Source organism: Sylvia atricapilla, chromosome 3 (genome assembly GCF_009819655.1).
Source record: "Sylvia atricapilla isolate bSylAtr1 chromosome 3, bSylAtr1.pri, whole genome shotgun sequence".
Taxonomy (NCBI): domain Eukaryota; kingdom Metazoa; phylum Chordata; class Aves; order Passeriformes; family Sylviidae; genus Sylvia; species Sylvia atricapilla.
Window position 1 is genome coordinate 44,997,525 of NC_089142.1, and position 24,397 is coordinate 45,021,921.

The window sequence follows — 24,397 nt, forward strand, 5'->3', positions numbered from 1 at the left end:
AGCATGGTTTTATATCCTTAAGAGTAAGAAGTACATTGTCATTCAAAATACATTTGTGACTATTCATTTTGCAGCCATGTTTTCATGGGCCAGTCCTTCCTCTGGGTGACATACCCAAGGAACCCTCATTTAGGATACAGAAATAAACTTACTAACACCAATTCCTCCTTAAAGCTCATCACCCTTTTATGTAGTTTCTACTGAAAAAAAAAAAAAAAAAGGAGGGCTTCTTGGTGCTTTCTTCTTTTTGGGCTGCAAAGTCAGAATAGGTAAGATAGCCAAGTCTCCCTATTTGTTAGGGTTCCTACCATCTTAGTATGACACTAAAAAGGACTGGATTGACAGTCTGTAAGGGCTGTGAAAGATGAGGTGATCCTTAAAAAACTGAAAAACCACCTTGCATCTGAATGTAGTCAGGCAGCTGCCTCATTAAAACATCAGCAGTATCAGTCACAGGTCCCCTGCCTCAATGCACGTACTTAAGAGGATTATGAGCTAAAAACGTGCAGTTTGGCTCCTTCATTGTAACCTCATGATGTTATTTGGGCATTTATGAATAGCCAGAGCTGCTAACAACATGGCACGTACCAATCACACTGCAAAGCAAGTGATCTCACCTAGGCAGCTTGTGTAAACATGGCTCAGCCACAGAAATATGACAGGCTTCTGAGCATGCTTAAGGTTATTACATGAAGAGTTTTTAGTCTGTTACCTGGAAACACATAAATAGGGCTTTTGGAAGTTCCTTTCCCCAATTTTTCATGAAGAAAAATTAGACCAAGAATTCCTTCAAAGAAGTGGGGTTTGCTATTGTGGTAATTTAGCATACCATATTCTGAAGATTAACTTTTCTAAACAGCAAATCTTCCTTTCCAAATCCAGCAATCTTCCTTTCTGAACATCTACTACCATTAGGAAATATTCTGCTGTTATACTCAAGAACTGATGGCACTTCCAGTGGCCTGTTTGAGAACATGCACAATGCATTTGTGGAATTAAGACCACTTCTCCCCATTAATGCATTTTGGAAAAGTACTTTTTAGAGCTTCCTGGACATGACAGTGAAACTGATTTTAAATATTGAAAGATAAAAGTCCAAACTCTTTGAAAGAAGCTATAAATATCCGTTATCTTCTTCCTTAAATCAACAGATGTTACTTACTTGTTGGCAAACTGGTAGGAAAATAAAGTCTTTGGTTATTCACAAGGTCTACCATTAAAAACCAAGAATGGGGAGATTCAACTGTCTCATGGAGAAACAGCTAAACCTCAGTTATGTCCAGATTAGAAAAGGGTAAATCCTATTTACCAGCATTTAATCTCCTCTATACTACATCTTCCATTATTAATACTTAAAAACAGAATTCTATTTTATATGGAGCAGTGTTAAAGAATAGAAATTCCATCAGAGTAAATATGAAGGTCACTCTACATGAAATCTCTGGTTTGCAAAATATTTGCCAAAGAATCTTCTAAGAAAATAAAGTCTATTTTTATATAATGTATTTCATTATATCAACTAAAGCAGTTGGAAAACTACAGGGGGCAAGCCCTACTTCAGATCAGGCTTAGAAGCTTATCTACTTTTATCAATTGTATGAGCTCATCTAAGAAAAGCAAGCATCTCTCCCCACAAGTCTCATTTGCTGTTATAACAGCTACAACACTATTTTTATCCAAAAAAGACAGAACAAGTTTAAAATGTTTGCTAAATGGTTTTAGTTGTTTTTTTCCTCACCATTAAAACAGCAAATAATTCTTTCCTTAAAGCCTCCACTGCTACAATTATCAGACCAGGAGAAGAAACAGTGGTTAGACAACATATTTTAGAGATATATACTCTGCATTAAGTGGAATTTCAAAGAAAAATGGTATGATAAAGAGGTTTAGCCAACAGCTTTGACCTTTTTTGATGCAACTTTGTAAAATGAGTAGCTATTTATTTTCAATATATAGTTATTGAACTCTGCCTGGCTTACCTGATGTGTGCATAAGCTGATGGACAAATGGCAGAAAATTATTACATATTCCTCAATGTTTTAATCTTCATGACCACTAAGAGAAACATACCTTGAAATCTGAAAGAAATTTGTACAGCACACCATGCAGAACACTTCAGAAACAGTCACAAGGAAATTATGAAAGTATGCCAGCTGTGGAAAAAGGACAGATGGGACCCCTGAAAGCCTATTCAAGACCAACCTCCTGTTTCAGCAGAATCAACTGGAGCTTTGCCATCCTGACAAATGTTTACCTAACCTGACAGAAGTGTCATGAGTCCTTAAGTAAAGGAGTGCTCAAGTAACCTTATTATTAAGAACTATATTTTACCTGGTACCATTATCTGAATGAATCTGTGAACATAGAATGACTCTTCAGTGTTACAGAAAAAATAATTTATCTTCTTTTACTGCTGAATAATTTAACACACCACCAGTTCTGAAAGAACGTATTGCTAAGAAAGACTTTTATTATGTTCTTGCAGTGTGACTCAAGTACTTAATTGTCTTTTCATACAGATATAAAGCAAAACAAACTCAAGAAGCACACAGCATCAAATATAGTGCATGACAGAACAGAAGTGACAGCAGGTATTTTAACTTAAGTGTGGCTCAAAGCATCGTTGTTCTTTGTTGTTCTCAATTCTTTTATGGCTACAGTGGATTTGTGACTGAGGGACAAGGATAAAGAATAGGGTGATTGAAAATTTCTCAAGAAAAACTGTTTTGTGATACACTTTTCAGAGCAGAAGAATGAAGCTTCCAGGAAGAGTAGTAGTACACAATCTTACTGCACCTTAAAACAATGATTTGCAGAGGATTGGGGATTAAGAGAGGTCTATTCCTACTCTATAATAAAACAGGTTGCAGTAAACCATTGGCAAGGGTGGTTCAAAAGGCTTAGATGCCGTCTATATTCAACCCCACTTTAACACCAGATCTTGCTAATTTTTAAGAACTATTTGTTCTTCTCCAGCAGCCTCACTATTTGTTACTCTATCAGGGAGAGGTTCTTCAGAGACAAGATGAGTAATGACCTTGGACAGCAAGTTTGTTACTTCATCTTTGCCTCAGAAGATAGGCACAAAATTTTCTACTTGTTCTGTGCAACCCTTGTTACTGAAGAAAACAAGTAGTTGCTGATGTACTGCTGTCTCCTCCATACTGAACAAGCCAAGTGATCTCAGTTCCTCATAAGGCTTCCCCTCCAGATCCTTCACCACCCTCATGGCCCTCCTCTGGATGCTCTCTAATAGCTTTATAGCCTTCTTGTATTGTGGTGCCCAAAACTGCACACAGGACTCGAGGTGAGGCTGCACCAGCCCAGAGTGAAGGGGGACAATCCTCTCCATTACCTGGCTGGCCCAGTGGCAGGTCCCTCTCTGGCCTTCCTTGGCAGTGGCTTAAGCTCTGACAGAACTTTCCACCTGCACTCTCCTCTTGTTTCTTTCACTGGTAATTTACTACAATTATATATCCATTCCCTGCTCACATGAACTCTGCCAACAGAAAGCAATCCTGTCCTACATCCTGGAAGGCCCATATATTTTTTCTTCCTCACGCAACAGATGTCATCACATCAAAGAACAGTGATGATTATCAGCAAGCCTCTCAAGGCCCACATAAAGGCAAACAAAAACACACAGCGGTTTAGTAAGTCTTGTTTGAGAACCCTTGGTATACTTACAAAAATTCACACCAAAGCAGGACCAATGGGTCTCCACACGAAACTTCCCTCAAGTGCATGATGGTCAGATTTCAAAAAATCTAGTCAGAGGTGATAAAAAGAAGGAATGTATGGAAGCTCTTTTCAAATTTTCATGGGTAGAGGTGAAATAGAAGTACAGAACTCCAAGACCCCAGCCAGTGTAAGATGTAGGTAATAGATTGATAACAGTAGGATTTTGCAGGAGTTTTACTAAGTCAATGTGAAAGGGTATTTCTAATGCTACAACAAAGGAAATTCAGGACAGAAGGGAAAACGGCTCGAGGACACTTTAAATGTATGCGACTACAAAAATCAATCCTACAGGAAAAAAAGGAGGAAGCAATGCTGAGTGCAGCTCTGAAAGACAGTGCTGTAGCTGCAAGGAGCACCTTTCCCTCCACTGGAGCTTTGGACTACCCTAATTTGTGAACATTTGCATATGGGTGTATACAATGGCACAGTACAGACAGGGAAAGAAGATGGCTGGAAAACTGTAGGTCTCAACACCCAATCCCCCTTTTCTTTTATCCTACATGTAACCTAAGACTCCTGGTCTCCTTTCAAGAACTCCATAAAGAAAAATATTTTGCCTGTAGTCATGCACACCAGCCCCATTTCTATATTTGTCAATGTCTATTTCTTCATTTGTCAATCAGTGCTAGGTTTTCTTCTCTGTTAAACTGGCTTCTTAGTCAGCATTATGGCTCAGTTTGAGGCAACAATCAGGCACTTCAGTCTGTATGGAATAATTTCCTATGAAAAGTCTTAGACACTTTCTCCTGCTTTAAAATTTACAATCTCATTGGACAGCAGCAAAAAGAAAACATCCTGCTACAACAGTTACTGCAGTGGAAACAGTCAATGATTATGATGTCTGAGAACTGCCACAACATAATAACAATAAATTAATATCTGTGGAAAAAGACTAAGACCCATTGCTTATTGAATTAAAATATGCATTAGTATACCAGTCCATGAAGGAGAAAGAGCCTACATATGTGATCAAATTCAATGTGAAATCCCTCTCTACAAATACCTGATACTTATTATTGGTTATTGTCATCTTTAAATACATTGATCTTATTTACTCAAGCACTGTACTTATCTGAAACTGAAAGCTTACCTTACCATTAAAAGAGGCAATTATTTTCCTAGAACTGACTCAAAGAGTTCTTTTCTGCTTAAAAATCTAGTTGGGTTCCATCTGCATTATTTGTTTGCCCTTACACTATATCTGAATGATTCCATAGAAAATATACTTAGTCCATAAACAAAGCTTTTTTAAAACCAGTTTTCTACAGTTGTACAGCTGAGCATGCAAATTCATCCAGGTCCAAAAGTCTAAAGTGCACCTCTACAGACCATCAGTGCAAGCAGGTGTCTGAACACAAGCCAGCTTCAGTGCAGAAACCATATAACTGTGATACTGTTTTCACCATTTCAGAGCTAATAAACTCAGCCTCTTAAAATGAGAAACAGGTCTAATACTTCCTGGAAGACATTCAACTATAATGAAGTTCAAGTTATATCCCAGATGCATACCTGTAATTTCACTCTGTTCACATCATTAACAAGCATACAAAACTAGAAGTGGTATCAGATTTCAAGCAGCTAAAATGGCTTTGCTGATGCTGCTCAATCCTGGACAATTCATTCTTACTCTGCTGGAGAGTTCACTGACCCAACAGGATTCAAAAGCAGTGAATATGCCTGCAGATATGCTTAGCAGATAGCTGTACTGTGAGAGGAGACAAGATCTGTTGAGAGAGCAGTCTTTCCATGGTCTTTGTTGTATGCAGTATTTGTAGGTAAACTGCTACTGATTATTTAAAATGGGTTTGGTTTAACTGCCACAAGATATGTCCATACCTATTTAAACACTGTTTATAAATTGCTTAAACAAGAAAGAGATAAAACCAAATGAAAAAGAAGATGTATAATCCAGGGTACATTTATTTACACCAGGACTCAAACCAGCTTACACTTTACTGATGGTTATGTATGGAACAGCATTTGCAAAACAGACTACTGACAAAACTATGCAAACATTGTTCTTGCTGTACTGTCAAATCAGCTTGGGAACACCTACTGCTGTGGTTTCCTTGTGAAAGTCTAAGCACTTTATGATCTGATAAGAGAGTGTAGGAGTATATTGTAATAAAGACAGAATTTCAGTTCCAGTCCTTCATCCTCATAAATTCACTAGGGTAACAAAAGCCCTATATGACATAGGTGCAGGTAAATCTGGGCTTTAAACATAAAAACTACAGGTTTGAAGCTTAAGTAGTTGCACTTGATGCTATCAATTCTAGCTGAATCAAGCAAGGCTTCAAACTCTGTCCCTTTTCTGCTTCAGAAAAGAAACTTATGAAAAGCTTAGCTTCCAAAACAGCAAATTTAAATATGCATAATCCCAATATCTGCATGTTGTTTACTTGTAATTCAAAATTAGCATACAGTTTTGTGTAACTGGACCCCAAAGATTCTGCTGGATTACTGATGTCAATTTATTGTTGAAATGCTAATTTCAAACAAAGAATATAAATTAGTTTCTTTTCTGTCCTTCCCTAAGAATCACTCACTCAGCTGTTATCTGGACATCCAAAAAGTCTATATATTGAAGAAACAGCTTCCTTTATTTCTCAAATATGGTAATACACCTTCTAAACCAGAATTTTTACCTGAACTGTAGTAATATAGTTTTAAAGAGATATATAATAAAAGCATGAAGGGGAAATGGCTCTCTCTGCTTCAGGTATCTTCAAGTACAATGAGGAAGTTACAGAACTGACAAATTGTAAACCTCAAAAACAAAGAAACCTTCTTGTTGTACAGTCTGTGTGATAAGAGCACAAACCAGTAAATTTTGGTATACTCTGTAATTAATCTTTGGATATACCTCCTATGACAAATACTTATCTACTAAGAATACTTTAATGCATATACTTTTTCAAAATCTCAGTTGGAGGTAATCAATTCAAAACAACCAATGGAGACATTGGTTATGTTATTGTAAAAACATATGCTTCATTGCTCAAAGAGTCTAGCACAGAAGTTTAAATAAACCTGCAGTAGTCTTTAAAGGAGCCAAGAAAGCCTGTGTGATGTGCTGCTCTTCCCTCTTCAAAAAAAAAAATGGGAGAGGTAAAGGAAGTTTTATTTGACAGGCTTAGAAATTCAGGTTTGTTTACCCGAGACTCTAGAGAACTAGCACAGCTCCACTGCAATTTTCAGCAAGTTCAGCTCTGGCCATAAATTACAGTGGATACAGCCCAGCAGGCATGACTCATTCCTTTTGCAACTGTGCTTTAACATCTGACAGGCCCTGCTCATCAGCCTGTTTCCAGGAATATCATCTTTTTTGCAAACCTGCCTAACGATCACAAGCAGAATTCCAGGCTTTTGTTTTTGCTCAGGTCCTGCCTCCCCAGACCAGGTGTACCCAGCTGTGTCAAAGGCATGTGAGTACAAGTGTCCCCAGCTTACGTGTCAGCCTTGTTGATGGGCACTTTCCTCCAGACTCTTTGGTCCTCTGGGCCAGTGTTAGGCCACACTAGAGAATAATACTAGAGAATAATACTCATCTGGGCAAGCAAAAGGAGAAAATTACAATAAAGACTATCTGTAAAAGGATCTAATTCTGGCTGAGAAGGGGATTTACAGAAAATGAGTGAGGAAGGAAACACTTCCTCAGTGTTTAAGGCTTCACTCGTCTTTTGTTAGGAAAAGATATGTTCTTTTTTACTTAATAAATAGAAGTACATTGCAAAGATTACAGGCAAAATATAGTCATACCTCAGAGAGTTAAATATATATACAGTTTTATTGATAGTTTAAATTAACATGATGCAATCATTCCTTTATAATGGAACTTTTATACTCACTTTCAACATTCATTTTCAGCTTAATAGACAAAAAATGTCAAAATCCATTACCAAGAAAAGCTGATTTTCAAAACCTGAAATTTCAGGATTCACCTTCTTAAATGTGCCTGAATAAACAAAAAAAATCTAAATCATTAATTATCTTGAAATATTTCTATAATTATTCTGATTGTAAAAATTGCTTTAGGAAATAATTCAATGCTATTTAATAAATAAAGGGACCGCTACCTTATTTAAATGCCAGTCATAAATTGACAATACTTTCTTTTATAAGAGTGTCTAAAAAGCTTGCATTTCAGAAATCTTTTAAGATTTTTAAGTCTTTTAAGTTTTTGTGCTAACCATAATGAAATCTGTGAGCATGTGTGAACATAACATGTATTTTTTAAATAAAAGGATTTTCCTGACAAGGAAACCGGACACACCTATGGCCATGGCTGACTTCCTGCTCTTTCATTGGACCTAAATAATAAGTCAAGGTAAATAAAAAAGAAGTGTGGACATTTCTGCTCCTCCAGAAAAACATTAGTACAACCCATCTGATATCCAGTTAAAGAGTTCAACTATGAAGGTAAAGGTAATCTAAAATTTTCTTAGAAAGCCTTGTCTGGATCTTCTGTTCATATTCCACTTAGAAGCAACATTATTCTTGCTTGCTTATTGTATTTTGTCTGTTTTGTTAATGATCACAAATAACTTGAATTATTTTACAGCTTTTATTTCCACTAGCATATGCAATTAAGACCTAATAGGTTGTTGTAACACAAGCAAAGAAGGTCATATGGCTACATCATGGAACACAGACTTTCATGGTCCTGAATTTGAAAAAGTTGTCAAAACCTCGCAAATCTATTAATACCAAAAATTTTGAAATTCTGGGATGAGATAATAAGTGAATGGAAAATAACAAAAAGGCAACATAACTCATACAAAAGCATCTGAATTTCTTTTTTTTAACCCTCAAAGCTCAACATCAACACAGAAGACAGAAAGTCAGTCTAGAGAGAAGGAAGCTTCGCCAATTAAAAAATTACTTACATTTCACCTTAAATATATACAGAATTGACTGAAATGGCTAGTGTTGTTTTCAAGATTTTATGGAGGATGGGCAAAGTACCAAAAACTAGAGAAACAAGAAACAATGCTTTCATTTAAAGAAGGAAACAAAAAAGGAACCAGTTCAGCCAGCTGAATTTCAATTCCTAAAAAAAAAAAAAAAAAAAGGGGGGGTGAAATTGCTTCGTCAATTTGTAGGTGTCTAGACAATAATATGCAATGAGGTAAAAAGCAAAAATCAGTTTGACGTGCATATAGAGGACAGATCCTGAAACTTTTCTATCTTGCCTTCCCCAACAGATCATAAGTTTGAACAAGGGAAGGCTCATGCTGCTGGTAGTCTTTAAAACAGTCAGATAAAATTCTCATACACAGCCTAGATACAGTAATTGTTTCTTCCCTGGGGCATCTCAACAGACCCAACAGCTCTCTTAAGCACCTTCCCTACCTTCCCCATTCTGTGGTTCTGTGAAAACACATTTTTAACTTAGCTGTCCCACACATAAGGACAAAGAAAATAATCAACATGCACACTTGGGAAAGTAATTTGGAAAGCACTGTCTCCAGAAAGAACATTGGGAACTGCAGCTTGGGCTCCACTGTGTATTTGTTACTGTGGTTCAGCTGCCTAGCAGGCTAATTTGAGCTAAAATACATAAAAGCAGAAATACCAGGTAAAACAAACAACCCCCTTTCCTGCATACACTATGGCAATCTGATTGTTTATGATGACTTTCCCAGTGTCAGAATTTACTTGAAAATACTGGAAGGATTTTTAAGGCTCCTGTTGATTTGGTAAAGAAAACAAGCCTATTAGTACACACCTTAAAACCTCACTTTAGGCAAATTAACAGAAGTTGAGAGATTACTCGATATTTTTGCATATACACATATATATTTTTTTATATACACACCTTTAAGACTCATTAAGATGTCTAAGATGAAAAAAAGATTGGGACAAAAATAAGATTTTTTTTACAGATTCATAAATTAACTCACAGAAAACTGCAATGAGTAGAAATGGACACGACACAAATGTGTCTTACAGACGATCACTTCCTAGCAGCAAGAAAATTACTCTAAAAGCTTTTACCACAAGAAATGGACATCATTGCTTCAATTTTTAAGCAAATTTAGATATCTTTTCATAAATTTACCTTATATTCAGCTTCTGGGAGAGAAACAAAATTCTCTGACCTACACACACAAGACTGATTATCATGATTCTCTATCCTGGCCTGGAAGTCTGAACACTTCCTTCTCTCAGCTTCTATGAGATGCCTGCTAGTCTGTGCATTTTGCAGCAGAAGGGACTGAACACAAAAGTGACCTGATGCAATAACAGGCAAAAAGAATACTCTTTCAGGTACCTCAAAGGCAACAGCCATAGAAAAATAACTCCTTGAATTCCATAAAGGAAGAAAGGAGCTTTAAAACTTGGCAAGTAGAAAACTCAAAGAGCTCTAGGGAAAGGAAAGATACAAGGAGAAAAAAAATCAACGTATCAGAAGGGAGATGACTGTTATCCATCAGGGAAGAAACGGTGAGTTGCCTCTTGAAAAGGCTCTGGGCTTGAAATATATGCACAGAGAAATAAAACTCATCTGCTCCCATAGCCTGGGCCACCTGACATGTTTCAAGTTAATTGTACCTCAGGCTTCCTGCTGTCCCTCCAGGCTCAGACTTGCCTGACAAAGCAGTTCCAAAGTCTGGGACATTATGAAAAGCAAGCGTTTTATTGTTATTGCTGTACTGATTAATCCATGTTTAAACCTACCCTGTACATTACATACAATCTTTGTTTACATTTTATTAAAGTTGTTCCAGGAATCTTTTGCTTCCCTACAGTAACAACCAGGAAAAAAAATTTCCAATAATAGATTATGTTTCCGAGTGTGGTAACTGTCATAACAATTTAACCTCCAGTCCATCTTAACAACCATTGCTAGAACAAATTCTCCCTTTGGCCAGCAATGCATCAAGGCTCACTCCAAAATACTGTCAAGGCTGCTACTGGATGCTCAGCAGAAGACTTCAGCAATGTAACTAATTCATGCTACCTGTCTGCTGAAGAAAATTTAATACTGCCAGTTCAGGCCAGATCTTTTCTGTAATAGCAAAATAGCATATTTGACATGTTTATAACTTACAATTCCCAGGCTTAAGGTCTCAATCTTTCCATCACAATGTTGTCCCAAATAAATAGTAATCATGAATTTTTGTATGTCAGAGTAAATTATAAAGTGGTTGGAAAACAGAACCTAAGTTAAATATAATCAGTTGGGTTTTCTGTTGGGTTTTTTTGTTGTTGTAGGTTTTGTTTTCTTTTTTTGTTTGTTTGTTTTTTTTGGTTGTTGTTGTTGTTTGGGTTTTTGGGTTTTGTTTGTTTGTTTTTTATTAAGACATTAATGTAGAAAGGATTCTTAAAAAATTAATAATGATATAGATTTATTATGTACTGACACATACAGGATTCCAGAGGAGCCAAACCAAGATACTCACTCAGAACAGGAGAACCTTAAGACATTTTTGCCGTGTTGGAAGACATGTCAGAATGTTAAGTTAAAAGAAATACAGGATACACTCATACTCTATATCCTCAGATCAGTATATTAAATAAGTAAGTATGTTAAACATTTCCTAGGACTTTCAGATTATTATGAATCAAGGAATGCTTGATTGAATAGTATGTCCAGGCACCCATGGAATAGAGGGTGATACCGAAAGGTGCCCCTTAAAAAACAGTTCTAGAGCAGCTCAGTCCCAAAGTCCTATTTCTGTCTGAATGCAATTTTGAGTTCCTGGGACAGAAAGATAAAGCCTTGTTCTACATGATATGGAAGCAACAGAACATGAAAGAACTGAGATATAGGAAGAAAAAAATACATGTATCAGGGATATGCAGGGAAGAAGTAATTTTAATATGCCACCCATTACAGACCTGAATAATGATGAGCAGGAAAACATCATCGGCAAAGCATACAAGGAAAGGGCAGGCTGACTATGTTAAAGCTCTTCTGGAGCTGAGCCATCTAACAAACACGGGAAACATTTTGAGAGATAAAATGCTCCACAAAGTGTACTGAGACAAACTGTTTGTTTAGGAGATGGGGGATTTTTTTTCTGCATTGTAAGGTAGGTTTGGCTCCTCCTTGCAATGTTGGGTACTTTATAGCCACTTAAACATCTGGCCAGTTAATATTATGATCTTCTAAAACTTCCAAGATTATCAAAACATCTAAAAATACAAATTTAAACGTTCAAAACACTGGAATTACACATCATATATCTTATAAACAGTACTTCCTATGCAGAAGAACAATACAGTATGACTAAAGCAAAAGCCTAAAGGACAGTACAGCCCATTACATTAAAACAGAAGCATTCTCTATTTTGAAGAACCGCATTTAATGTAGATATTTAATATTATTGCATATTTATTGAGCTCAAATTAAATGTTGCAAACATTTTTGTTTGTCTTTAAGCCAGAAATGAAATCTGAAATTCTTTCTTATTTATTACCCAAGGGACACATTAGCAGTACCTCCATAGTGAGCCAGACTGTACATGTATTAAAGGAAGGCATCTGTCAGCTGAACAAGCAAACCAGGAGGTGTCTGTTTCAGTCAACAGTGTTTTTGAAATACTTAATTTCCACATGAAAGCTAAGAACATGTGCACCCACCTAGGAAAAACAACTCTCAACTTGGCAAAACACACAGGATATAGGTTTATTTTTTTACCAATGCCAACACTGTATACTTATTTCTTAGTCAAACTACCTTAACTAGCCAGTGGAAAAATTCCTGGGAGATTAAATACTCAGTCCTCCAGAATCAGGTTTGAATTTTCTACTTCAAACATCAAATTCATATTGTGATGCTGTTATTCTGGGAACCAAACTAACATTTTCTGTATTTTTCTCCATGCCCTAAACCCATGGGCAAAGAAACAGTACTAATAAACTTGTATTTTAATTGCTGGTACAAAACTATTCACTAAAGTATTTATTGATTCATAAGGCTCTGAAAGTCCTAGGAAATAATTAACGTCTTTATTTTTATGATTTCCATATGTAAATTAGGCATTAGAATAGGGCTTAATTACAAATTAAATTGCCCCTCCTCCCCCCATGATGACAAGACCACAGTACAGAGGTTTCACTGTAGGATAAAGTTGATGAAAGTGATTAAAATAGAACTTGCTGTACAGTTGCTCAGAACCACACTGTTGCCTTCTGCAGTTTCAGCATTTCCAGAACTTAAGAGGAAAGCATAAAGAGACTACAACAATGAAACAGAGCTCCACCAGAGATCTGAGACAATGTGTTCCAAACACAAGAACTTCCCTTTTTCAACTCTTGGTAGTCCCTGATTCACAGAATATCCTATATCAAAAAGTTTAGATGATATAAAGTTGGACATGGGAAAGTGGTAAATTTGACTGAATTTTGAGTTTATATTTTAAGAACTGGCCAGTGACTGTGGTAAGGATTGCATTTTCTATGCAATTGAAAAGAATGTCAACACTTGGGGGAAGAATGCAGGTTGCATGAATGATTTTGAACACAAACAGCACCTGCATAAACTTCCACTAAGCTTCAAGCCTGCAAACTTTGGCACTGTGGCATAATGCTGCTGGTGCCCCAGGGTACGGGGGTAACTTCACACACAGGTTGAAGTTTCTTTACACTTAGCAGACTGTTGGGAGTCCAGAAATTCCAGTGAACAGCAACAGTTCTATTTCCCCCACAGTGCCCCTGCAACTTCAAAGAAAGGGAAAATCTACCATGTCTGCAGGACTAGACTGCAGATTTGAGGACAGAGCCTAGTTTTACTCTTACACCTCCACTCTCACTACTGATCTGAGAGCTTCCTTCAACTCCTAAGCAATGCCTGCAACTGCTGCAAAGTTTTCAGATGCTTGTAACTGCACAAAAGCAAGTCTTTCTTTTTAACACTTATAGGCTTGACAAATCTGAGTGATAGCCATGGGAAAAAAGAAAATACCTCCTGTGTAGTTCAAGTTCTCCTGTCAAATATCAGAAGATCTGCTGCAAAAAAATGGATAGACTCTCTCAAAGAAAAGGTCCTAACAACTCTTTCTAAGGAAAAGTTAGAGCATATATATGGAGGTTTTACACATGGTAATGTCTCAGTAATACAAACCAATACTAGTTTAGAAAGATATATGGGTAGGGTATAGCTATAAAACTCTTAAATTAAGTCATAGTAATGACAACACAAAAGCACTTCTATTGCTACAGTTTATAGCTGTGGATAAAATGAAGAATAGTTTCTACTGTGGAAATTTTAGACTGACAAATATTTCTGAGAAGTAGCATTATGGAACAGAAAAAAATAAAAGTTGTAGGAGGTCCAAAAATACTTAAACTCATCTTGATGTGATTTCCATATCTCATTTGATCTATAAACCAACAAACCAAACTACTGACCCATGCACATCTTCCTCCCAAACCAAACCATATTCAGTGTCCTATCCAGCTTTGACTTACTACCTCAAACATTAAATTAGTCACTCTTAAGTACATTTACTTTGTGGCAGTTCATTCTTTTCCTTCAGTTGTTGGATAGAGATTATAGACACCTGTCTTCAGAAGTAAAGACAGAGAGGAGGGAGATTCAGCCACAATATCTAGAGCTTTTACAATGATTGAACAAACTGTTCAAGGCAAGTTTTGCCTTAGTTTCCACTTGAAACAGAATGGTATAACTCAGTCCAATCCCTCTGTGTGGGAAGGCAATTATTTATCGGCTTCCTTTTGGCAAAGAAATTTTTCACCTCTTATTTTAAAGCACTGAGGGTACCAAGGTGTTTCCTGCTAAGCCATTTATCACAGCAGGCTTATAATTTATTTTAACAAGAAGCACAAGATAAAAGGATATCATGGAAGTGCCCCACAATAAAGGGAATTTAATTCTAATAGCCACCAAGCCAGTTTCTAATGCTGAAGATTCTCCTGCCAAAGCAACCACTGTTAAGGCACATATAGTCACAGCATTGTACAGACTGCTGATGTGTTCAGGAATTACTGCCCCCTGCTCATCCCCCTCAGTCAGACTGTCCACAGTATTATGAATAACTGACACATAACAGCAGAGATTACCACCAGCTGTATTTGCACACAAGCCCGTACCTATGCTTATATGAACACTTCACACCACACTACTAAACTGCCACATTTCTACTGTCAGGTCTCACCTGCTCAGAGGTGTGCACATGCTGTTACAAAATACAGTCTGAACAAGTGAATGCTTTTACCTTCATTTCATAAATTAAGATTTTTCATTGTGAGAAACAACTAGCACCAGCTGATGGAGGTATTACTTTGGTTGAGCTTTGAAATTGGTACAAAGTTCACAGTAAGTCTGAAGTCACTACTTCAAGATTTGATTTTTTTTTGTCAACACAAGAGAGATGTTCCTACTTCCTCCAGGAAACATGTAAGTAAATTCCAGAATTCATTAAATGTTTGTGCTCTGCCTATTCCCTGGGCTGCATGATGAAAGATCCTGGACAAGTAAGCATAATTGAAGTTAAACATTTCCAGCATTCAAGAATAAAATTTTGACCTTTATCATCCAAAATAAATCTAAATTAAAAAAAAACAAACCAACAAACAAACAAACAAAACAAAACAAAAACCAAAAAAAAGCCAATCAACCAACCAACCAAACAAACAAAAACAAAAAAAAACCCCCAAAAAAACCCAAAAACACACACCAAACCAACTTCATGTTTTTCTTTAAGAACTAAAAGAAGAAACTTATACACAGGGGGATTTTGAAATTTTTCCTCTAAAATTTATCTTTACTGTTTGTAAACTCCTGCATCCTCTTAGCACAAGGAATTAATCAGTTCTTCTCTGAGCTTTTCCATTTTCCTAGCCAAACATCTGTACTTGCCTTCCCCCATCTGCTGTTCTTGTTGAGTTAGTTTACCACCTCAATTGCAGCAACTTCCTTTTAGGTTTCACTAAACAATAGATTGGTGCTCTCCTGAATGAGGTTGCCTTCTGTCTCTTCTATCATTCCATCTTTCCTCTTCACTAACCTGAGGTGATAAGAAGGAACACCACTAGCAAAAGCTCATCTCCTTTGCTCTAAAAGAAATTTATTTTGCTTTATTCTCAGTAACTCTCCATGCTAGTTTTTCCAAGATTATTCTATGAAAAAATAAAAAGACAAATGCAAAGGCAAGACAAGAGCACAAGGCTTCTCATACATATATGTATTTATGTATGTATGTATGTACGTATGTATGTATGTATGTACACATATAAACACTTGTTTTAAAGCAGAATAGGAATAAGGCCATTTAAAAGCAACACAAACACATTCCTAAAAACCACTGTAACTACTGTTAAACATTTACTTGGCTTTGCCTGGGTGCAGTGTTACACAATAGGCCATTTCCATTATATTTAATAAAGTTAGTGTCATGAGATGCTACAGAAGTTGTCAATTCATGACGCATTTTAGTCATATATGTATTGCCCAGGTTATACAAACCTTTAAAGGTAAGAATCTTAAATGAAAAATAAACCAGATCTGTAGTACATGGATCTTACAGGCCGAAGAGCCTAAGGGCAGTAAACAAAACCTGCAGTCTATTTCTGTAAGTCTCGCTGTTTTGCGAGTTGCTAGGAGCCAAGAATGGATCTGCAGATCAGACTGAGGAACAGAACTTCCCCAGCTGCAGACTCAGCAGCTTCAAAACCAAACCACCCCACCATTTTATCATCTTGATCTACATTAAAATAAATGACCTAAAATAATTTTCTTAAGCTACAGTAAAAAAAAATTAAATAATTCCTGATTTCCTTGCAACTAACATACATACATGAGCAAACTCAGAAGCGTATTTCTTGGGAACTTTTTGTTATTATTGGAATGGTGAGCAACTGGAACTATAAATCTCATGCCAACAGTTAATTCCATATTGACTTGACTCACACAATGATGTTAAACCACTTCTGCACAGACTTTCAGTTATGCTTTGTGTAGGATCCTCTTTGGCCATTACCAGCACAGTACCTTACAGCAGTATGCAAAGTATCATGAAATTGACTTAATAGGAATTCATATTCCTCTCTAACTCTTCTTCCAGGAAGAGGAATACTACGATGTGTAATACTTTCTTCTAACTTTCGATTTACTTATCAAATTAGAAGGAGCAAGCTCAGTGTGGTTTTTTTACACTTACAGGAGAAGAGAACAGTTGGGAATGTCTTTGAACATACTTGTTTCCCCATGGACACTTAATTCATAATCCAGAAACACTCACCTGCAAAGTAAATAACATTATGCTTCCAAAGACCCCACTATGTTTTCAATCACAGCCTTGGGGTTTCAGTCTTTTGCCATCTAAGGACTCCTTTTACAATGCTAAGCCTGATGCTTCTTTTAAGTATTGGAAACAACTGGTGATCTGACAAAATCCAGGACTACTCTACAAATTGAAAAGAAAAAAAATTACAAAGTTTAGTTGTCAAAACAAGAGATGTGACACTCTTTAGGTCACTGTGAGGTGACAAGCTCTCTGAATAAACAACAAACACACCAATGCTGAACTCTTTCCGATCAGTATCTCCAGATATCTATCACTCACTGTTTCTAAATTGCTAAAACTAACTTCTTACTTTACTGATTTTTCCAAGAATTGTAAAATGTTATTTGAGTAACATATTCACCTCTGCAGACACATACTGGTCCAGACTTTCTGGATTTGAGAGGGAAACAGAAGCCAAATCTCCTATCAATTCCTTAAAATATAATTTTGACATTTTTTACTTCACCCTTCCTCTTTTTATTTATAGTCCTCCACACATGAGGACTCAAAACACGGGGGGAAACACTTCTCCTGAACAGCCACAGCTATCCCAGCCACCCCAGAGTTTGCTTTTTGTTGCCCATTTCTCATTTCATGTATTGAGCAGAAGACAGAAAAAGCACATGGCCACTAACAACCCTCCTGGGGACACCTTCAGCAAGGTGCAGCCTGTGACACAGGTGCCTCACTCTGTCTCCTCATTTACATCTTGGACACTTGGCTGCCTTCTTTCTACTTGCAAGTGCAATCCTCTCCCAACAGTATGGCACACTGTGTCTTTGAGGGAAGGATACTCCTGGTTTTGGGACAAAGTCATCCCTTTGGTTAGTGCTAACAATGACAGCAACCATACCAGAGGTCCAGAAAAGAGGGTAAGGTAGAAGTCTCACAGCCCACTTGCCTTTTTAAGGCACTCCTTGCCTGCCTCCAGCAACCTGCCACCCAGAGAGAGCCAGAATTGGGCAGAGCATTTTAACACCCTTCCAAAAACCTCTCCCAGTTTCAGTGTAGTTGTCTGAACCAGTATAAGCTACTGGGAGACATACTAGCCTACAGAAACAAAGTTTCAAAGGTTAGCTGTCTCTTACTTAAGAAAAATAATTAAAAAATAAGTAATCTCATTTTGCTTGCAAACTACCACCCAACAAGGACATTGAAAGCCTTTTATTCTTTCATGTAAGGGGGAAACAGCAAAATACTGCTCCCATTCTCTAATAGAAATTAAAATTTTCTAATATGAACAGACAACTCTGTTGTAATTTCATTGTTTTCTGAATAGTAAGCACACAGAGCACAGCCCGTAAAATGATAATTTGCTTCCCTTACTTGCATATCTTGCAGTTGTCAGTCTGAAATGTCATCTGCTATCCAATCACACTTTTTGAAGCGCTCTGCTACCAGCTCTCCATTTTGCTAACCAACTTAGTCTCAGCAAATATTTTAAGGAGGTTAAGAGACTGTCAATTAAGATAACAAAACAAGAACTCAGAATTGCCTTGCTAGCTCTTTTACGCCTATGGAGAAAGGGAAGAGATGCATCTTTTGTTCCAGTAAAGTGACTAAACAGCAACAACATTTATGTAAAGGGGAGAGCACAGTTCAACATTTTCATATGCAATACAGAAGACTATATTAATATAATAATGAAAGTCCCTTTCAAATTTAGATCTGAAAGCATAGGTTCATCCTTCAGTCTCACAAGTCTCAGGATATGCAAACATAATCTGGTAAGCCAAAGAAACCCTAAACTGTTGTATCAGCCCTAAGGCACAAATATAAAAGGTTATTTTCAGGACTTCCTACAGCTTACAAAAGGGAAGCAGCCAGAGCAGCTCTTTCTTAAAGCAAGTCTTCAAAAATCTCTGCAGCACTGAACAAGATTCTCTCCTTCACACAGCTCCATTAATTACCCTAATTTGAAAATATTCTGATTAACAGATAGAAAGTGAGCATAAAAGGAATGAGGCTACTAGCTCTCCCATTCCTATCCAACAGGAAGAGAGTTTTCTTTAGAGAAGAAGTTACTTTTGCTTGCTATCTAGCTGGTAACTAACAAAAAACATTAGTAAACAACAATACCATTACCGTCCCACTCCTCCATTTGCAGCTGTTGAATTCCATATTTTTCTTTTTTTAAGCTTCTGAGGAAAGCTTTTCTCAGTCACTTTTCTGGGTTAAGGTTTTAAACAAACAATTGAAGAGACTTGTGTATTGGGGAATTTCAAGTATTTTTTGCTGGTACTTCCTCTGTAAGTGCACGTGTTATTTCCTCCTCACTTTGCTCCAAAGAGCAAGGAATTTTAATAGGATAATTTGAAAGCTTATAAAACCATCATTGAGGAGGCAAAGATTTAAGAAGGCAATGTTTAATATTAGTTAAGCAACATCAGTAAGATATCACAGCTAGTCTTTCAAAAATCTCAACAGTTAATTCTGTATAGATCAGGAAAATAAATGCTTTTTCAAAAGCTGATTGGCAATTTAAATATTACTAACTACTGCCTTTATCCATATTTAAATATAACAGAAGCAAAATCAATTATTCAGGGAGGAGGAAAAAAACTGAACATGGGTTTTAAGAGCTTTCTGGAAGCCAGCCTCTCTTGCCTTTAATCTTCCCTCTCATCCATTTCCATTCTCATTCTCCTTTGCCTCTTCTTCTGAAGGCAATAACTCCTACAGTCAATATTCCTGTGTTTGGTGCTTCTCCAAATCGTCGTTACTTGATAACAACCACAAGTTCCTGCTTCACAAACTAGCCTTTCACAGCCTTCTGCTTCTGTATGCATCCCAGTTGAACTACAACAAAAGTCATATGTGTTTTCCATTTAATTTTCTACTTTTTTTTTTTTTTTTTTTTTTTTTTTGAGAGAGAGAGGAAGTAGGTTAATGAGTTCTAATGTATTCAGTTATGCCAGATACTTACTCAGCTGGAACATTCACTCCAGATGATCAAATCTCTCATTCAGTTGTGATCTGGAGTTATTTTACATAGGGCATCAAAATAGTTAAAGTCTTTAACTTAAAAAAAAATCCAAGAAAATTCCAGATCTGTTTAAACTGATTAACATAATAAAAAAGAAGCCACAGCTCACTAAAATATGATCAGACTAAAATATGATAGCAACTTGTTATTTACAAAAATAATGAAAGACAGTACTGCAAGTGTAAACATTTTACTGTGCAGACATAAAAACAGCTTTAAAAGAATAACTGCCTTCAGTATAAGCTGAAGTCAATACATTATAAAATGTGAAAATAACTTTCAGCTCTAGTTAAAATGCAAGAAAGTTCTCGAATATGATATACAGTCACCCAGAAAAATGCAAACAACAGATCTAGACAACTCACAGAGGCATAATTTTCTCAGGACAAAATGAGGAACAAATCAAAAAAACACCACCAAATAAAACCCCAAAAACTTGAATTCATTGCACCCATCTAAAGTACTGCATCTGTTCCAAAGAGGTTAACCGTGTTTGTTCTAGCTTATTTGGATATTAAATGCAAGATAAAAGATCTCTAGGCGAAATGTAAAAGATTTTATCTTATTTTTCGGAAAGAAACAGATTCCAGAGGTGTGTTCCCGCCCAGCCAATCCCGAGGCTGTCGTGCAGCTCTGCCACCTCTCCGAGCCCAATCACAGCCTTGAAGGGAAACTCGTTTGGCAGTTTGTCTCGGCGGCGCTGATGATGAATGGCTGCTTCAGGGGAAGAGATCAAGCTGTGCGGTAAATCTTCCTATTTGTTCCATCTGCTTTTCTATTTTAAACCGCTGCAGTGATCATCCTGGCACCCTACATTAAGTACATGTGAATTTCATAAGAAAAACATTTCTATAAGTGAAAACATGAGCTAGGGAGGACAAACCTTTCTCAAACTGAACACTGCAACTTCTGCAAAAGGTGGCAGAAATTTACTATTATTTTGTATCTGTCTTCCAGAAAAGATATGGTACAACCATAGTTCAATCTTACAGTTTTTACAAGGTCTACTTTGCAGCCATAACTGGTTTCAAGATGATGGTGTTCTCCACATTCTGTCCTCCTGCCTAGCTCCACTTTGCAATACAACTTGTAAGATGGCAGCAGTAATATGCAAACAGAGAATGTTTATTAGAATATGCAACTCAAATATACAAAAGCCGAACCTGTAAGCCTTACTTATCTTGTAACTGTGCTGAGGTTGCACTAATGCAAGGAATGCAAATCCAGCCTGGCACGGTTTTAAAGGAATGTTTTCAATAAACCCCATTACTGGTTTTAAGCTAAAAAGACTGGGTAAACACACTAAGACAAGCCATGGTTTGAGGTGTTTTTTCCTTTGGTTATAAACACCCTTCTTGACTGGTCAGATTCTGGTGCGGCCAAATGCTGCTTTCACTTATACTTTCACTCTGTTGTTCTTTGTCTCCTGACACACCGTGCAGCACTGCTGTGTTCTGGTGAACAGCTTCCTCACTTTCCAAAGCTAGCTACATTTCAAATGCCAGCAAAACAAAGTTTCATGTCTTGATAAAAATGTCTACCCTACCCCCAAACCGAAATGTTTTAAGATTATAAGGAAGGAGAATGCTAACACGTGTAGATGCAAAGATCATAACATGGTTCTTTTCCTATTACTGTTTCTCTCCCCCACCTTAAATTCAGTTTCTTTGGAAGTCTGAACATGTTTAGCCACTTTTGAATTAAAGTAAATGAAAATTGAAGTGAAATAGCAATAAAATGAAATTGCAAATAGCAGCACTCTAGGTTGCCTTGTCAAGTCTCACAAGAAATGACAATGTCTCTTAAATAATTTCCACCATACTCTGTCTATGGATGATTTTCTTCACATTAATATGTCATGCCATTGAAGTTTTCTAAAGTGCAATGGTATATAAATGTTAGCAGAAAGCATTTCAACTTCAACTAAATATCCTTCTATAAATTCATTTTATCAGCTTTTCACATAACTCAAAACTATTGTGAAGTTCAATGAGCATTATTTACATTTTACAGATAAGCAAACTGAAATGAGGCTATAACTCATCCAAGATCACACAGCAAATCAGAGAGTGGCAAGGCCAGGAACAGAACTCATCTCCCAGGCCATTATCCTAGAACTCTTAAACCCATTCCAATATTGCTAAAGCAGCAGAAGGTACCTTTTGAGGAGAAATGCCAGAGGAAGATTTCTTAGTAAGGAGTCAGAGAGAACACTCATGAGCCAAGTTCTTGAGAGATCAAAGTCTCGATTATATTTCTGTCCTCTCCTTGCAATAAGACAACTTGTTGAAAGTGCCTTTCAACAGCAGGACACATGAATGTGAATATGACACCAAGTAGGCAAAGGCTTCAGAAGTTAAGATTTTATCTTAAAGGCTAACTACAATATCTTTTGATTAGCAGATTTTAAAGCTGACAAGTCTATAGAGTCCACGTAAAACTTCGCAAATGAAATGACCAAACAACAAAATAGCCACAATCCCAGTGTTAATCTCTTAGGAAGAAATCAACATTATTTGAGAACTCTCTGTACAGTTTCTATTATTTCATAAGTTTCATTTTAAAGAAGATTTTAATATTTAAATAAGTTTTAGGGCTATTAGGGACACTTAACACCTTTAAGAAGGATTTCAGGACAGGAATTGTAATTTTCAGTAGTCACAGACCTAAAGTAGACATGTTGAATATTATCCAAATGGTAACACAACATACGGTTAAGTCATGCTACCAAGGCATTTTCTTTAGGTTCACCAGTAAGAACTGGAAAAATAGTGCAAAAAAGCCTCTGCACAACTAGCATGAAAAAAACATGTTAAAGTAATGAAAACAAACCCCAAACAAAGCGGAAAGATTCTACTTCACTTACCTGCTTTCAGCAGCATCTTAGATTTATGCAGATAATCCTAAACTGTCGCACTCTGTCAAGGAGCTGCAACACTCAATTGTGACCTCCTCCAAGCTGACAGTTTTTCTTTCATTTGGGATTTCAAACAGTTGAAGTTAATTTGCTTTATTTCCTCACCTCCCCACCCCCATGTCCTGCCCCAGCAGTACCTTCTTCTGTTATGCGGCCGTGCGTCAGCGGGATGCGTCCTGCAGCCCCGCACGCTGCATGATGCAAGAATGTGCAATCTGGAAGGGCTGTTATTGATACAGTCCCAGCAAGGTATGTGCCTTACGGGCACACAAAGTTGGGCAGGTCCTGTCTGTACAGTCAATACAGAAATCAATACCTTCATGTAGTAAGCACCAGTGGAAATGAACAGGTCTTTAAAAACAAATTTTTAATTTCACAACGCAACAGGAAAGTTGGCATCTTGTGACACTATCGGAAAAGAGTAAGATGGTGGCAAAGTAGGAAGCAAGAGCAATGAGATGACGATGACAGAACAGGGAAGGGAAAAGCTGAAAGGAGTTCAGTTTAGGATACACTAACTGAATTACAGTCATCAGACATGAATATGATCTATGCCCAGACAGCTGAGACTGAAAATGGAATCTGAAGTTCAGAGACCAGAGATGGTCCACCTCAAAGGAAATTAATAGGGAAAACAGGGATGAGTTTGATAATGCAGAGTAAGTGTAATAAGAGCTACAACAATAATACCCTGCACATTTAATTAACATGAACATAGAGAATTTCCACAAAAACATTAGAGTCAAAAATCTTTATTAGCCTGGGACTAAAGACATCTATTGAATGTATTTTACCATTCATGTTGCTTTAATTTGAAAATTCTGCCAATCTAATATTTGCAAGTTCCGCTCTTTCCTTACAATCCCTGGCCTGTAGAGTTTAGCGAAGTGACTGGCTGCTAACTGCCAAGTATTCTTGTGCCCTAGCAGGATATAGGCACTTCATTCCAATAACATGATTTTATTTGGCAGTTGGCACAAAACAGGCATTAGGGTTATGATTCAGTACTTGGTTGTCTCAATAGTCTGATGCTCAATGAACTTTTATCTCCCTGCCATTTGGTAATTAGACTGTTGGAAGGTTAAAACAGGCAAAAAAGTTTCTAAAACTCTTTCTACAGAAATCTTCGTATTTCACAGGGCACTTTTCAAGGACAAGACCACTAAACAATCAGCCAGAGGTGCATGCATTCCAAAGCAATATTTTTTGTGTTACTATTAGCTATGCTTTCTCCTAATACTTCTTCCTACTGCCTCATATAAACACTCACACATAGCTCTTACTGAAAAATGCTGCTTTGCTTTGAAAATATTCTCAAAGCTTTATTTTCTCAGAACCTTCATGGATCACAGAATTTTCCTTTTCCAGAGGGTAACAGTGAATGGGAGATAACACTGAACATGCATCAGAAAAGTCTTCCTAACTTCACAAGCAACTGTGTTGCTGTCCCTCACTAACCTGTACTTCTCTCTTTCCCACCCCAGAAACACTAAC

At 37.0% G+C, this 24,397-nt stretch overlaps 1 protein-coding gene across 2 annotated transcripts in view; it reads right to left on the bottom strand.

Moving 5' to 3' along the window:
• SESN1 (sestrin 1) overlaps positions 1-24,397 on the bottom strand; it is an 80,290-nt gene that overhangs the window by 32,014 nt on the left and 23,879 nt on the right. Inside the window, exon 1 of one of the 2 annotated variants that reach the window (XM_066315232.1) lies at positions 22,853-22,991. The exons of the other annotated variant lie outside the window; for it this stretch is intronic. The gene's annotated coding sequence lies outside the window, so the exon portion shown is untranslated. Of the gene's footprint in view, positions 1-22,852; positions 22,992-24,397 lie in introns of those variants that run through there. 2 annotated transcript variants of the gene reach the window in all.